The 15,374-nt window shown below is 43.4% G+C and overlaps 1 protein-coding gene across 2 annotated transcripts in view; it reads right to left on the reverse strand.

Moving 5' to 3' along the window:
* Window positions 1-13,148, reverse strand: part of tmem39b (transmembrane protein 39B) — a 119,616-nt gene extending 106,468 nt beyond the window's left edge. The window contains exon 1 of one of the 2 annotated variants that reach the window (XM_080211481.1): window positions 12,720-13,148. The gene's annotated coding sequence lies outside the window, so the exon portion shown is untranslated. Of the gene's footprint in view, window positions 1-12,126; window positions 12,142-12,719 lie in introns of those variants that run through there. The other variant, XM_080211482.1, reaches the window with a different exon arrangement.
* Between the last annotated feature and the right edge of the window lie 2,226 nt (window positions 13,149-15,374).

Here is a 15,374-nt window from a genome sequence, read left to right on the forward strand (position 1 = left end):
GCAAGTCTTACATATGGGGACAGACTAAATCAGTTAGGATCGTATTCACAGGAGGTTAGAAGATGAGGGAGGATCTCATAGAAACTTATAAAATTCTCAAAGGGTTAGATAGGGTAGATTCAGAGAGAATGTTCCCAATGGTGGGGTGTCCAGAACTAGGGGTTATAGTTTGAGGATAAGGGGGTAAACTTTTCAAACTGAAGTGAGGAGAAATTTCTTCACGCAGAGGGTGGGGTGAATATTTGGAATTCACTACCACAGAATGCAGTTCAGGCCAAAACGTTGTCTGATTTCAGGAAGAAATTAAATATAGCTCTTTGTGCTAAACGCATCACGGAATATGGGGTGAAGGCCGGATCAGGATATTGATTTTGATGCTCAGCCATGATCAAAATGAATGGTGGAATTGAAGAGCCACGTGGCCTGATCTTGCTTCTATTTTCAATGTTTCTACGGGCTCTTATCTTATTAATAGCCTTTTATGCAGTAACTTATTGAACATTTTTTGAAAATCCAAGTACATTATATCTACTGATTCTCCTTTATCTATCTTCTTGATATCACCATGGCCAGGGGCTGGAAGGGAGCATCCAGTCGGGCTGAGCCTGGGATGTTGTGTTGAGTTGGGATGGGTGGTTCTATCTTGCCACGTGGATTGGGAGGGGGCAGGGTCGCAGCCAAGTTTGGCAGTCAATTCTGTTAAATTTTTCAGGCATGATTTCTCCATCATGAGTCTATGCTGGTTATGCTTGATTATATTGTGCATTTCTAAATGTTCTGCTATTTCATCCTCTATAATGGACTCTAACATTTTCCCAATTACAGAAGTTAACTGGCCTATAGTTACTTGTTTTTTTGTCTCTCTCCTTTTTTGAGTAATTAATGTCTCAGTTAGGGATCCGCTCAGGAGTGATCACAGTATGGTTGAATTTAAAATGCAGATGGAGGGTGAGAAGGTAAAATCCAATACCAGTGTCTTATGCTTAAACAAAGGGGACCACAATTGGATGAGGGAGGAGTTGGCTAGGTAAACTGGGAGCAAAGACTTTATGATGGGACAATTAAGAAACAGTGGGGAACTTCCATAACAATTTTTCACAGTGCTCAGCAAAAGTATATACCATCGATAAAGAAGGACTGTAGGAAAAGGAATAATCAGCCATGGATATCTAAGGAAATAAAGGAAGGTACTAAATTGAAAGAAAATGCATACAAAGTGGCAAAGATTAGTGGGAATCTAGAGGATTGGGAAATCTTTAAAGGTTAACAAACAAAGGAAAGTAAGGTAGCCGAGAGTAAAGTAGCTCACAATATAAAAACAGATAGCAAAAGTTTCTACAAATACATAAAATGAAAAAGAGTGGCTCAGGTAAACATTGGTCCTTTAGAGGATGAGAAAGGGGACTTAATAATGGGAAATGTGGAAATGGCCAAGACATTGAACAGGTTTTTTGTTGGTCTTCACAGTGGAAGAGACAAATAAATGCTAAAAATAGATGATAAGAAGGCTATGGCAGGTGAGGACCTAGAAATGGTCATTATCACTAACGTAGTAGTGTTGGGCAAGCTAATGGAGCTAAGGTAAACAAGTCTCCTGGCCCTGATGGAATGCATCCCAGGGTCTTAAAAGAAATGGCTGGGGAAATAGCAAATGCACATGTGGCAATTAACCAAAATTCGCTGGACTCTGGAAGATTGAAAAACAGCAAATGTGACGCCACTGTTTAAAAGGCAGACAGAGGTGGGTAATTATAGGCCAGTTAACTTCTGTAGTCGTGAAAATGCTTGAATCTATCATCAAGGAAGAAATAGCGAGACATAGAACATAGAACACTGCAGCACAAACAGGCCCTTCGGCCCACTAGTTGCACCGATCACTTCTATACCTACCAAGCCATAGACCTATCTATAACCCCCAATCCCATTAGATCCCATATACTCATCCAGAAGTCTTTTAAAAGATCCCAGCGAGTTTGCCTCCACCACCACCGACAGCAGCCGATTCCATTCACTCACCACCCTCTGAGTGAAAAACTTATCCCTAACATCTCCTCTGTACTTGCTTCCCTGCACCTTAAATCTGTGTCCTCTCGTAGCAACCATTTCAGCCCGGGGAAATAGCCTCTGAGAATCCACCCTATCTATTCCTCTCAACATCTTATAAACCTCTATCAGGTCGCCTCCCAACCTTCGTCTCTCCAGGGAGAAGAGTCCCAGCTCCCTCAACCTATCTTCATAAGGCATGCCTCTCAATCCAGGCAACGTCCTTGTAAATCTCCTCTGCACCCTTTCAATAGCTTCCACGTCCTTCCTATAGTGAGGCGACCAGAACTGCGCACAGTACTCCAAGTGGGGTCTGACAAGGGTCTTATAAAGTTGCAGCATTACCTCCCGACTCAAACTCAATCCCTCGATTAATGAAGGCCAGTACACCATACGCCTTCTTGACCACATCCTCCACCTGCGAGGCTGATTTAAGAGTCCTATGGACCCGGACCCCAAGATCCCTCTGCTCTTCAACACAGGACATCTGGATAGAAATTGTTCCACTGAGCAAATGCAGCATGGGATCATGAAAGGCAGGTCATGTTTAACTTATTTACAGGAATTCTTTGAGGACATTATGAGCACAGTGGACAACAGGGAATTGATGGATGTGGTGATCCAGATTTCCAGAAGGCATTCAACAAGGTGCCGCACAAAAGGCTGCTACATAAGATAAAGGTGCACAGTATTACGGGTAATGTATTAGCATGGATAGAGGATTGGTTAAACAACAGAAAGCGAAGAGTGGGGATAAATGGGCGTTTTTCTGGTTGGCGATCAGTTGCTAGTAGTGTGCCTCAGGGATCAATGTTGGGACCGCAGTTGTTTACAATTTACATAAATGATTTGGGGACTAAGTATAATGTGTCAAAGTTTGCAGACTACACTAAGATGAGTAGTACAGCAAAGTGCGCAGAGGACGCTGAAGGTCTGCAGAGGGATATAGATAGTTTAATAGAGTCGGCAAGAATCTGGCAGATTGAGTACAACGTTGGTAAATGTGAGGTCATCCATTCTGGTAGGAAAAACAGCAAAATGGACTATTATTTAAATGGTAAAAAAATTGCAGCATGCTGTTATGCAGACGGATTTGGGTGTCCTTGTGCATGAATCGCAAGAAGTTGGTTTACTGGCACAGCAAGCAAATAAGAAGGCAAATGGAATTTTGTCCTTTATTGCTAGAGGGGTGCAGTTTAAAAACAGGGAGGTTATGTTGCAACTGAATGAGGTGCTGGAGAGGCCACACCTGGAGTAATGTGCACAGTTTTGGTCTGCTTACTTGAGAAAGGATATACTGGTACTGGAGAAGTGGGGAGGAAATTCATTAGGTTGTTTCCTGAGTTGAGAGGGTTGACTTATGAGGGGAGACCAAGTAGTCTGAGACTATATTCATTGGCATATAGAAGAATGAGGGGGAATCTTATAGAAACATATAAAATTATGAAGGGAATAGATAAGATAGAAGCAGGGAGGTTGTTTCCACTGGTGGGTGAAACCAGAACTAGGGGGCATAGCCTCAAAATAAAGGGTAGCAGATTTAGGACTGAGTTGAGGAGGAACTTCTTCACCCAAAGGATGTGAATCTGTTGAATTCCCTGGTCAGTGAAGTAGTTGAGGCTACCTCATTGAACATTTTTAAGGCAAAGATAGATAGATTTTTTCAACAGTAAAGGAATTAAGGGTTATGGTGAGGGGGCGGGTAAGTGGAGCTGAGTCACAAAAAGATCAGCCATGATTTTATTGAATGGCAGAGCAGGCTCGAGGGGCTAGGTGGCCTATTACTACTCCTAGTTCTTATGTTCTGATATGGCACATTGACGATTTTCCAATCCTCTGGGACTTTGAAAATTTAAGGACTCTTGGAAGATTATGACCACTGTACCCATTATCTCTGTAGCTATTTCCTTTGCTATCCTGGGATGAATTATTCAGGTAAATGGGATTTAATCGGCCTTTGGCCCCATTAGTTTCCTTAGTACTTTTTCTCTAGTGATTGTCATTATATTTACTTCCTACCCGACTCTGCCCCTTGATTTAGTATTTTTGGAATGTTATTAGTATCATCCATCATGCAGACTAAAGTGAAGTTCTTTTTTAACTCCTCTGCTACTTCCTGATTCTCCATTATTATTTCTCGTTCTCTAAGGGGCCTATGTTCACTTTGGCCTCTCACTCAAGAGTCATAGAGAGCCATAGAGGATTACGGTATGGAAACAGGCTCTTTGACCCGGCTTGTCCATGCCAACTTTTTTTAAAATCCCAATTGTCCGCATTTGGCCCACATCCCTCTATACCCATCTTACCAATGTAACTGTCTAAATGCTTTTTAAATGACAAAATTGTATCTGCCTCTACTCTAACTCTGGGAACTTGTTCTAGACACTCACCACCCCCTGTGTAAAAAATTACCCCGCTGGACAATTTTGTATCTCTCCCCTTAAACCTATGCCCTCTAGTTTTAGACTTCACTACCTTTGGGAAAAAATATTGACTAGCTGATCTGTGCCCTCATTATTTTACAGATTTCTATAAGGTCACCCCTCAGCCTTCTATGCTCCAGAGAAAAAAGTCCCAGTCTATCCAGCCTCTCTTTATAATGCAAACTATCAAGTTCTGGTGGCATCCCTGTAAATCTTTCCTGCACTCTTTTTAGTTTAATAATATCCTTTCTATAATAGGGTGACCAGAACTGTGCACAGTATTCCAAGTGTGGCCATACTAATGTCTTGTACAACTTCAACAAGACATCTCAACTCCTGTATTCAATGTTCCGACCAATGAAACCAAGCATACTGAATGCCTTCTTCACCACTCTGTCCACCTGTGACTCCACTTTCAAGGAACTATGAACATGTACCCCTAGATCTCTTTGTTCTCTAACTCTCTTTTGTTATGTAACTTCCTTTTTATATATTTAAATAAACTCTTGCTGTCCATTTTTATATTACTTGCTAATTAATACTCATAGTTCATCTTCTCCCTCTTTCTTTTTTGGTCATCGTTTGTTGTTTTTTTAAAACTTTCTCAATCCTCTGGCTTTCCATCAAACTTTGCCACATTCTATGTTTTTGCTTTCAGTTTAATACTATCCTTAATTTACATGGTTGATTTATCCCCTTCCTACAATCCTTCTTTCTCACTGGGGTATATTTTTATTGAGCCATGACTATTTTCAAAAATATCCCCCATTGCTAATCAACTGTCTTTTTAGCTAAACCCCTTTCCCAGTCCAGTCCAGCCAATACTGCCTTCATTCCATTATAATTACCCTTATTTAAACACAGTTGTTTCTGAACCATGTTTTTCACGATCAAACTGAATGCTAAATTCTACCATGCTATGGTCACTGCTTCCTCGGGAATCTTTTACTCTGAGATTGTTTAGCAAACCTGTCTCATAACACAACCAAATCTAAAAAAGCCTGACCCCTGGTTGGATCCACAACATATTGCTCTATGAAACCGAACCGAATACACTCTGGGCAGCATGATGGCACAGTGGTTAGCACTGCAGCCTCGCAGCTCCAGAGATCTGGGTTCAATTCCTGGCTTGGGTCACTCATTGCCTGTGAGGAGTTTATATATTCTCCCTGTGTCCGCGTGGCTTTCCTTAGGATGCTCTGGTTTCCTCCCACAGTTCAAAGATGTGTGGTTTAGGTGCATTGGCCACGCTAAATTGCCCCTTATTCTCCCGCGATGTGTAGGTTAGAGGGATTAGCAGAGTGAACATGTGGAGTTATGGGGATAGGATTGTTGTTGGTGCAGGCTTGATGGACCGAATGGCTCCTTCTGCACCGTAGGTATTCTATGATTATATAAGTTCTTCCTCATGGCTACCTCTGCCAATTTGTTTTTCCCAATCTACATGAAAATTAAAATCACCCACAATTAGTGGGTGATTTTACATGTCCTTATTATCTCCAGATTTACTCTCCATCCTACAGTACTGTTACAGTTAGGGCCCTACAGACTCCCACCAATGTCTTCTTCCTTTTGTTATTTTTTTACCTCCATCCATATGGATTTTACATCTTACAATGTCAAGAGTCAGGCAATGAAAATCTCCAACAAGACAGAATCTAATATTTCCCTTGGCATTCAATGATATTATGATTGTTGAATCCCAAGAACAACATCCTGGGGATTACTATTGATCAGAAATTGAACTGGACCAGCACCATAAATAGTGTGGCAACAAAAGTAGTAGTTATTTATATAACAAGACCCAAACTTACAATGCATCCTGCTCACACATGACGCCCAAGCAAATCCCTCCATAAACATCTTACTCCCAGTTGACAGATCCCAACTCCACCATGACCGCCAGACCCGGCTGCCCCCTCCATCCACCTGGCCAGACAGAACCACCCACCCCTCCCCTCTGCTAATGACAGTATTGGTTTTAAATTTAGCGATTTTTGTTATTTCTGCTATGTTTGGTGCAGTATTTCAACTTGAACATTTTCTTTTCCAGGTGAAAAATGTCCAAAAGAACAAATGTCTAAAAGAACCTAACTCCAGTTTTAACAGTGATTCCCATGTGAATCTATGATTTATTTACATTTATTCACTTCAAGTCATGATCTTAAGAATGCAACCACAACTTTAAGCAAAGAGACATCAAGCCATCATCTGAATAGTGTTTGTGAAGACAACTTAGACAGCAGTAGTCTACCAAATAAGTTAAAGAAACAAGCAATATTATACAAGAAAAATGATATACATGTGATATTCAATTTTGCCACCTTTGTTTAATATGTTTCATCTAATTCCATGCAGACATTATCATTAGGTGGTTCTTCACGACCACCAACATCCTTCCTGAAATCACTCCATTTTCCCATCCCCCAATTAAAAAAAAAAGCTCTGAAAACAAAATACAGCCATTAGGAACATAGGAATTAGAAGCAGAAGTCGGCAAATTCAGCCCTTCGAGCCTGCTCCGCCATTCAATCAGATCATAGCTGATCTCTCCCTGGTCTCAAATCCACCTCTCCACCAGTTCCCCTTCTCCTTTTTTTATATAAGAAATATATCTATCTCCTTCTTGAAATCATTCAATGATTCAGACTCCACCATGTTATGGGGCAGCGAATTGCACAAATTCACCACTCTCTACAAGAAATAGTTCCTCCACACCTCAGTTTTAAATCTGCCACCTCTGAACCTATACCTGTGACCTCTTGTTCTAGATTGCCCCATCTGGGGAAACATTTGGTCTACATTTACTTTATCAATCCCTTTTAAAATGTTATATACTTTGATCAGATCCCCTCTCATCCTTCTGAACTCCAGCGAGTACAAGCCCAAACTGTTTAATCTCACCTCATACATCAATCTCTTCATCCCTAGAATCAATCTGCTGGACCTTCTCTGAACTGCTTCCAATGCCACCAGAACCTTCCTCAAATAAGGAGACCAAAACTAGACACAAAAGTCTAAATGTGGGCTCACCAACACCTTATATAACTGCAACAACACTTCTCTACTTTTGCAATAAATGCGAACATTCCATTTGCCTTTTTTATTACATGCTGTATCTGCATACCAATTCATGAACACAGACACCCAGATCCCTCTGCCGAGATGCGTTTTGAATCAGTTCTCCATTTAGGTGATAATTTCCCTTGCTATTTTTTCTGCCAAAATGGATAACCTCAAACTTATCCACACTAAACTCCATCTGCCAAATTTTGGCCCATTCTCCTACCCTATCTACATCCATCTATACATTCTCTCCCTGCTTGTAAGTAGATTGTAAATAGTTGAGGTCCAAAGACTGACCCCCTGCGGCACCCCACTAGTTACATTTTGCCAGCCAGCGGAGGACACATTTATCCTGACCCTCTGTTTTCTGTCAGTCAGCCAATCCTTAATCCATTCTAGTACTCCTACCCCAATCACCTGCGATCTCACCTTCTGGATCAGTCTTTTATGTAGCCCAAACACCTAACTGGATCAAACACATTCTGGAAGTCTAGATATAGCACATTGACAGGTTCCCCATGATCCACTTCACTGGTTTTGTCCTCAAAGAACTCAAGCAAGTTTGTCAAGCATGACCTACCCTTCATAAAACCATGCTGACAATGGTGGATTGAGCTTTGTCTTTCCAAATGCTCATTCATCTCATCCTTCATGATTCCAGCAACTCCCTCACCAAAGAGGTCAAGCTAACCAGCCTATAGTTTCCTACTTTTTGCCTTTCTCCCATTTTCCAATCCACTTGAACCATACCAGAATCCAATGAATTCTTACCAGAATCCAAGGAACCATTATTCTTACCAAACTCATCTCCAAACTCTGTGGCCTGGGGCTCAGCTCCCCCCTCTGCGACTGGATCCTACACTTCCTAACCCATAGACCGCAGCCAATAAGGATAGGCAGCAACATCTCCTCCATGATCAATGGCTTTTTTAAATCACCGTCATCGTGCTCATCATACATCAAATGAATCCCACCTTTAACTCTGTCCTGCTCACCTATCAGATCTCCTATGACGACTCTTCTGTTATGACTCTACTTTCTCAGGACGCTAAGGAAATTCAGCATGTCCACTATGACTCTCACCAATGTTTATAGATGCACCATAGAAAGCATTCTTTCTGGATGTATCACAACTTGGTATGGCTCCAGCTCTGACCAAAACAGCAAGAAACTACAAAGGATTGTGAACAAAGCTCAGTCCATCACGCAAACCAGCCACCCCTCCAATGATTCCGTCTACATTTCCCACTGCCTCGGAAAAGCAGCCAACATAATCAAGGACCCCACGCACCCCAGCCATTAATCAAATCAAAAGAATTCTGAAATATCACAACCAATGCATCCACTATCTCAGCTGTCACCTCTTTTAATACTCTAGGTGCAGGCCATCAGGTTCTGGAGACTTATCTGCCTTTAATCCCATTAGTTTATTCAATAGCCTCTCCCGAGTGATAGTTATTACAACAAGTTGCTCTGCATTAATTACAGTTTTTGGAAAATCTTCATTATTCTCTATCATGTGTTGGAACTTTTAATTTCTATCAAGATAGATAAGTCGCCGGGACCGGATGGGATGTACCCCAGGTTACCGTGGGGGGTGAGAGAAGCGATTGCAGAGCCCCGGCGATGATCTTTGCATCGTCAACGGAGACGGGAGAGGTTCCGGAGGATTGCGGATGTGGTTCCTAATTTCAAGAAAGGGAACAGGGATAGCCCGGGAAATTACCAACCAGTGAGTCTGACCTCAGTGATTGGTAAGTTGATGGAGAGGATTCTGAGGGACAAGATTTATGAGCATTTAGAGAAGTTTAGAATGATCAGAAATAGTCAGCACGGCTTTGTCAAGGCAGGTCGTGCCTTACGAGCCTAAAATGTGACTGAACACATTGATGAAGGAAGAGCGGTGGACGTGGTTTACATGGACTTCAGCAAGGCACTTGATAAGGTCCCCCATGCAAGGCTTCTTGAGAAGGTGAGAGGGCATGGGATCCAAGGGGCTTTGGCCTTGTAGATCCAGAACTGGCTTGCCTGCAGAAGGCAGAGAGTGGTTGCGGATGGGTCTTTTTCTGCATGGAGGTCGATCACCAGTGGAGTGCCCCAGGGATCTGTTCTAGGACCCTTGCTGTTTGTCATTTTCGTAAATGACCTGGATGAGGAAGTGGAGGGATGTGTTAGTAAGTTTGCCGATGATACAAAGGTTGGTGGTGTGGTGGATAGTCTGGAGAGATGTCAGAAGTTGCAGCGTGACATAGATAGGATGCAAGACTGGGCAGAGAAGTGGCAGATGGGCTTCAATGCGGATAAATGCGAAGTGGTCTATTTTGGCAGGACCAATGGGATGCAGGAGTACAATATCAAGGGTAGGAGTCTTAGCAGTATTGAGGAGCTGAAGGATCTTGGGGTCCTGGTCCTTAGGACTCTTAAATCGGCCTCGCAGGCGGAGGATGTGGTCAAGAAGGCATATGGTGTACTGGCCTTCATTAATCGAGGGATTGAGTTTAGGAGTCAAGAGGTAATGCTGCAACTTTATACAGACCCCACTTGGAGTACTGTGTGCAGTTCTGGTCGCCTCACTACAGGAAGGATGTGGAAGCTATTGAGAGGGTGCAGAGATTTACAAGGATGTTGCCTGGATTGGGAGGCATGCCTTATGAAGATAGGTTGAGGGAGCTAGGTCTCTTCACCCTGGAGAGACGAAGGTTGAGAGGTGACCTGATAGAGGTTTGTAAAATGTTGAGAGGAATAGATAGGGTGGATTCTCGGAGGCTGTTTCTGAAATGGTTGCTACGAGAGGACACAGGTTTAAGGTGCTGGGGAGCAAGTATAGACGAGATGTTAGGGATAAGTTTTTCACTCAGAGGGTGGTGAGTGAGTGGAATCGGCTGCCGTCGATGGTGGTAGAGGCGAACTTGCTGGGGTCTTTTAAAAGATTTCTGGATGAGTATATGGGATCTAATGGGATTGGGAGTTACAGATAGTTCTATGGCTTGGTAGGTATAGATGTGATCGGCACAACTTGTGGGCCGAAGGGCCTGTTTGTGCTGTAGTGTTTATGTTCTATGAAGATAGAGACAAAATATTGGTTTAGTGTCTCTGCCATCTCTATGTTCCCCATTAATACCTCACCAGAATCATCCTCTAAAGGGCCAATATTTACTTTATCTCTCTTCCTCTTTATATACTTATAGAAGCTTTTGGTATCTGTGTTTATGTTTTCTGCGAGTTTATCTTAGCTCTTTTGATTCTACTTTTAGTAGTCTTTTGCTGAACGTTAAAGTTCTCCCAGTCCTCCAGCTTACTGCTATCTTTTGCAGTTTGGTATGCTCTAGTTTTTGTCTTTGTGTCCTCTTTGGCTTCCTTATCTAGCCATGGAACGTTCTTCTTCATTTTACAATTCCTCTTCCTCAGGAATATACTTTAATTGAAGGGTATTCAATATCTCACTGAATATCCACCATTGTTCCTCAAATGTCCTGCCCTTAATTATTTGTGCTCAGTTTACTTAGGCCAACTCTTTCCTCAAGCTTGTATAATTACCTGTCCCCACTGCTGAAACTCTAGTATGGCACTCTGAAATTCTAGCATGCTGTGATCGCTCTTTCCGAGAGGATCTGTAACAACGAGACTACTTATCATAATACTTCATTACATAATACTAAATCTAAAATAGTCTGCTCCCTGGTTGGTTCCCTAACATATTACTCCAAGAAACAATCCCTCATACACTCTGTAAAATCTCCCTCAAGGCTACCTTTGCCAATTTGATTAATCCAGTCAATATGCATACTAAAATCAGCCACGATTCCGATGTGCCCTTCTCACAAGCTCTCATTATTTTGTGGTTTAAACTATGTCCCACTTTGGAAGTACTGCTTTGGGGCCTGTAAGTTACTTCTACCAAGATGTTTTTCTTTTGCTTTTTTATTTCCACCCAGATCGATTCAACATGTTGGCCCTTAATGCCACTGTCATTTCTTAATACAGCCTTAATGTCATCTTTAACCAATAAAGCAATTCCACTTCCATCTTGTCTATCCTTTCGGAATACTGAGTATCCTTGGACATTCAACTCCAGTCTGTATCTCCCGTAACAATGTTTCAGAAATCCCCGCCAAATCAAATCCATTTGTGCCATCAGCTCATTGACCTTATTCCGAATACTGTGTGAATTTAGGTGCAGGATTTTTAAATATGTCCTATGGTTGGTCTTTCCCTTGCAGAATTTTCTTGTGCGCCACACCTTCCACACATTTTGACCTCCTTTATTAATCTCTGATGATCATTAGACTGGACCTGCTCATCCTATTAATCTTTATCCTCTCCTTACATGCTAACTGATGCTTTGGTTCTCATTAATCATTATACTTCTTGTAGTTTTACCCTTCCTTTCCCCTTTAACAAAATTAAACTGGGTAGTTTTTTTTGCTCAAAATGAGTCCTGAAAGAAAATAAATTATTCTGATCATGAATGCCACAGAGACATTGAAAAGTTATACCAACAGCAGCAATATCAATCTTAGAGCACTCATTACAAATTCACAGTGAAGGGGTTGCAAATATTTTACAAGACCCAAGTATCAATACTTGCTTGTACCAATGTCCCTGTACAGATGTTACAATTAGAATGCATTATATCTAATGGATGCAAGGGATAGGGATAAATTATTGGAAGGAATTGATCAAACATTCTGCAGCTTCATACCAATATGTTATAGTTTATATCGCATTGGGGTGTCTGGTTTTCGGTCGGGGGTGGGGGTTTGAAGTTTTGCGGTGGGTTTTGGATGTGGGAGTGGGTTGGGTGTCCAGTGATTTGGATTTGTGGAGGGGTTGGGTGCAGTTGGGTTTTGGATGTAGGGAGTCCGGTGTTGGGGAGGGGTTGGGTGCAGTTGGGTTTTGGATGCAGGGGGCTTGGGTTTTAGGTGCAGAGGTATGAGGGGCTTGGGAGTGGGATGGGTTTCAGGTTTGTGGGTGGGGTGGGAAGTGGGTGTAGAGGGTTTAGGGATGAGAGGTGTTGGTGATCGGAGGGGCGGGAATGGGTTTCAGTTTGAGGGGGATTGGGTTTTGGGTGTGGTGGTATCGGGGTTTGGGGGGGACACGGGCCCGACGCGACGCCTTACGGCCGATCAGGCGGCTGTCCGCTTCTCACAAACTCCGAGGCCCCAAACCGAGCGCCGCAAAACTCACCGTCCGCCCGCGCGCCGCCTCCTGTCGCCGACTGGAGAAACGCTGGGCGTGAGCGAGTGCGTCGCCGCCGGGCCCGGCACTCGGGAGCGCGCTGGGCCACGGGAGCGCGCCGCCGCTGGGCCCGGGACTCGGGCGGTGTTGATTTGTGAGAAGCTGCCGTGGAGAGCGCGCGGCCTTGGGTTCACCTCTCCTCAGGCCCCGGCTTTTGGTTCCAGTGGCGGGCAGCAAGGCCTCACATCCCCACGGGCTCCCTCAGGGCAGAATCGGGCCCTCGCTGCTGCTTCAATAACCCGCCATCCATCAGGTCAGAAATGGGGAGGGTCTTTGAAGCAATCCAGTTATAGCGAGGCTGTGCTAACTCCAGGCAATAACCATCTCCAAGAGAGAATTTAACTATCTTCACATTCAATGGCATTTCCATAGCTGAATGCCCCATAAACAATATCCTTGGGGGGGGGGGGGGGGTGGCGGTAGTATCATCAAACAGAAACTGAACGGGAGGGACCCAGACATATAAACACTGTGGCTGACAGAGCACAGAGACCTGTCTGGAGACTACAGACATCTCTCTAACCTGTGCTTAATGCTCTTTCCACTCACATTGTCTGTACCTTTGAGACTTGATTATCTGTAAAGACTCGCATTCCAATTATTACTCTGTAAATTGAGTTTGTATCTTTATATGCTCTGTTTGTGAACAGAACTCCCACTTACCTGACAAAGGAGCAGCACTCCAAACCCTAGTGGCTTTTGCTACCAAATAAATCTGTTGGTCTTTAACCTGTTGTTGTGAGACTTCGCACTATGTTTATCCCAGTCCAAAGCCAGCATCTCCACATCATGGCTCACAGAGCAGTCAGATGCTGGGAGTCCAGCCTAAAGTAACTCACCTCCTGACTCCCCAAAGTCTGTCCACCATCCACAACAAAGAACAAAGAAAATTACAGCTCAGGAATAGGCCCTTCAGTTCTCCACGCCTGCACTGACCATGCTGCTCGTTTGAACTAAAACCGTACCCTTCCAGGGACCAGATCCCACTGTTCCCATCCTATTCATGTATTTGTCAAGACGCCCCTTAAAAGTCACTACTGTATCCGCTTCCACTACCTCCCCTGGCAGCAAGTTCCAAGCACCTATCACTGTCTATGTAAGAAAACTTGCCTTGTACATCTCCTTTAAACCTTGCCCTCGCACCTTAAACCTATGCCCCCTAGCAATTGACTCTTCCACCCTGGGAAAAAGCTTTTGACTATCCACTCAGTTGATACTACTTGTAATCTTGTAGATGTCTATTAGGTTGCCCCTCAGTGAGAACAATCCAAGTTTCTCCAATCTCTCCTCATAGCTAACGCCCTCCATACCAGGCAACATCTTGGTAAATCTTTTCTGTACCCTCTCTAAAGCTTTTACATTCTTCTGGTAGTATGGCAACCAGAATTGAACACTATGTTCCAAGTACAGCCTAACTAAGGTTCTATAAAGCTGCAATATGACTTGCCAATTTTTAAACTCAATGCCCCAGCCGATGAAGGCAAGAATGCCATATACCTTCTTGATTACCTTCTCCATCTGCGTTGCCACTTTCAGTGACCAGTGTACTTGTATACCCAAATCCTGCCTATCAATATTCTTAAGGGTTCAGCCATTTACTACATATTTCCCATCTGTATTAGACCTTCCAAAATGTATCACCTCACGTTTGTCCAGATTAAACTCCATCTGCCATCTCTCCGGCCAAGTCTCCAATTGATCTATATCCTGCTGTATCCTCTGACGGCCCTCATTGCTATCTGCAATTCGCCAACCTTTGTGTCATCTGCAAAAGTACATAAGAAATAGGAGCAGGAGTAGGCCATCTAGCCCTTTGAGCCTGCCCCGCCATTCAATAAGATCATAGCTGATCTGAAGTGGATCAGTTCCACTTTCCTGCTTTCTCCCCATAACCTTAATTCCCCTGTGTATCAGAAACCTATCTACCTGTGACTTAAATATATTCAGCGAGGTAGCCTCCACCACTTCAACGGGCAGAGAATTCCAGAGATTCACCACTCTTTGCGTGAAGAAGTTCCTCCTCAACTCTGATCTAAACTGCTACTCCCCCCCTTATTTTGAGGCTGTGCCCTCTAGCCTTGCTATCCTTTCCAAGCAGGAAGAATCTCTCTACCTCTACCCTATCTATCCCCTTCAATATCTTATAACAAAGAACAACACAGCATGGGAAACAGGCTCTTCGGCCCAACAAGCCCGCACTGCCATTTCAACGTTGTGAGTCCCTTCTTCCACCCATATAGAGACTGTTATCTGTCTCTATAAGATCCCCCCTCAGCCTTCTAAACACCAACGAGTACAGACCCAGTCTATTCAATCTCTATTCATAGGCTAACCTCCTCATCTCCGGTATCAGCCTAGTGAACCTTCTCTGCACTCCCTCCAAGGCCAATATATCCTTCCACAAGTGCGGTGACCAAAACTGCACACAATACTCAAGCTGCAGCCTCACCAGTACCCTGTACAGTTGCAGCAAGACCTCCCTACTTTTATATTCTATCCCCCTCGCTATAAAGGCCAACATTCCATTCGCCTTCTTGATCACCTGCTGCTCCTGCAGACTGGTACTAATCAAAGCAGTTACATTTTCCTTCAAATCAATTATAT

The sequence above is a fragment of the Carcharhinus amblyrhynchos genome, chromosome 24 (assembly GCF_965287045.1).
Source record: "Carcharhinus amblyrhynchos chromosome 24, sCarAmb.v2.hapA, whole genome shotgun sequence".
Taxonomy (NCBI): domain Eukaryota; kingdom Metazoa; phylum Chordata; class Chondrichthyes; order Carcharhiniformes; family Carcharhinidae; genus Carcharhinus; species Carcharhinus amblyrhynchos.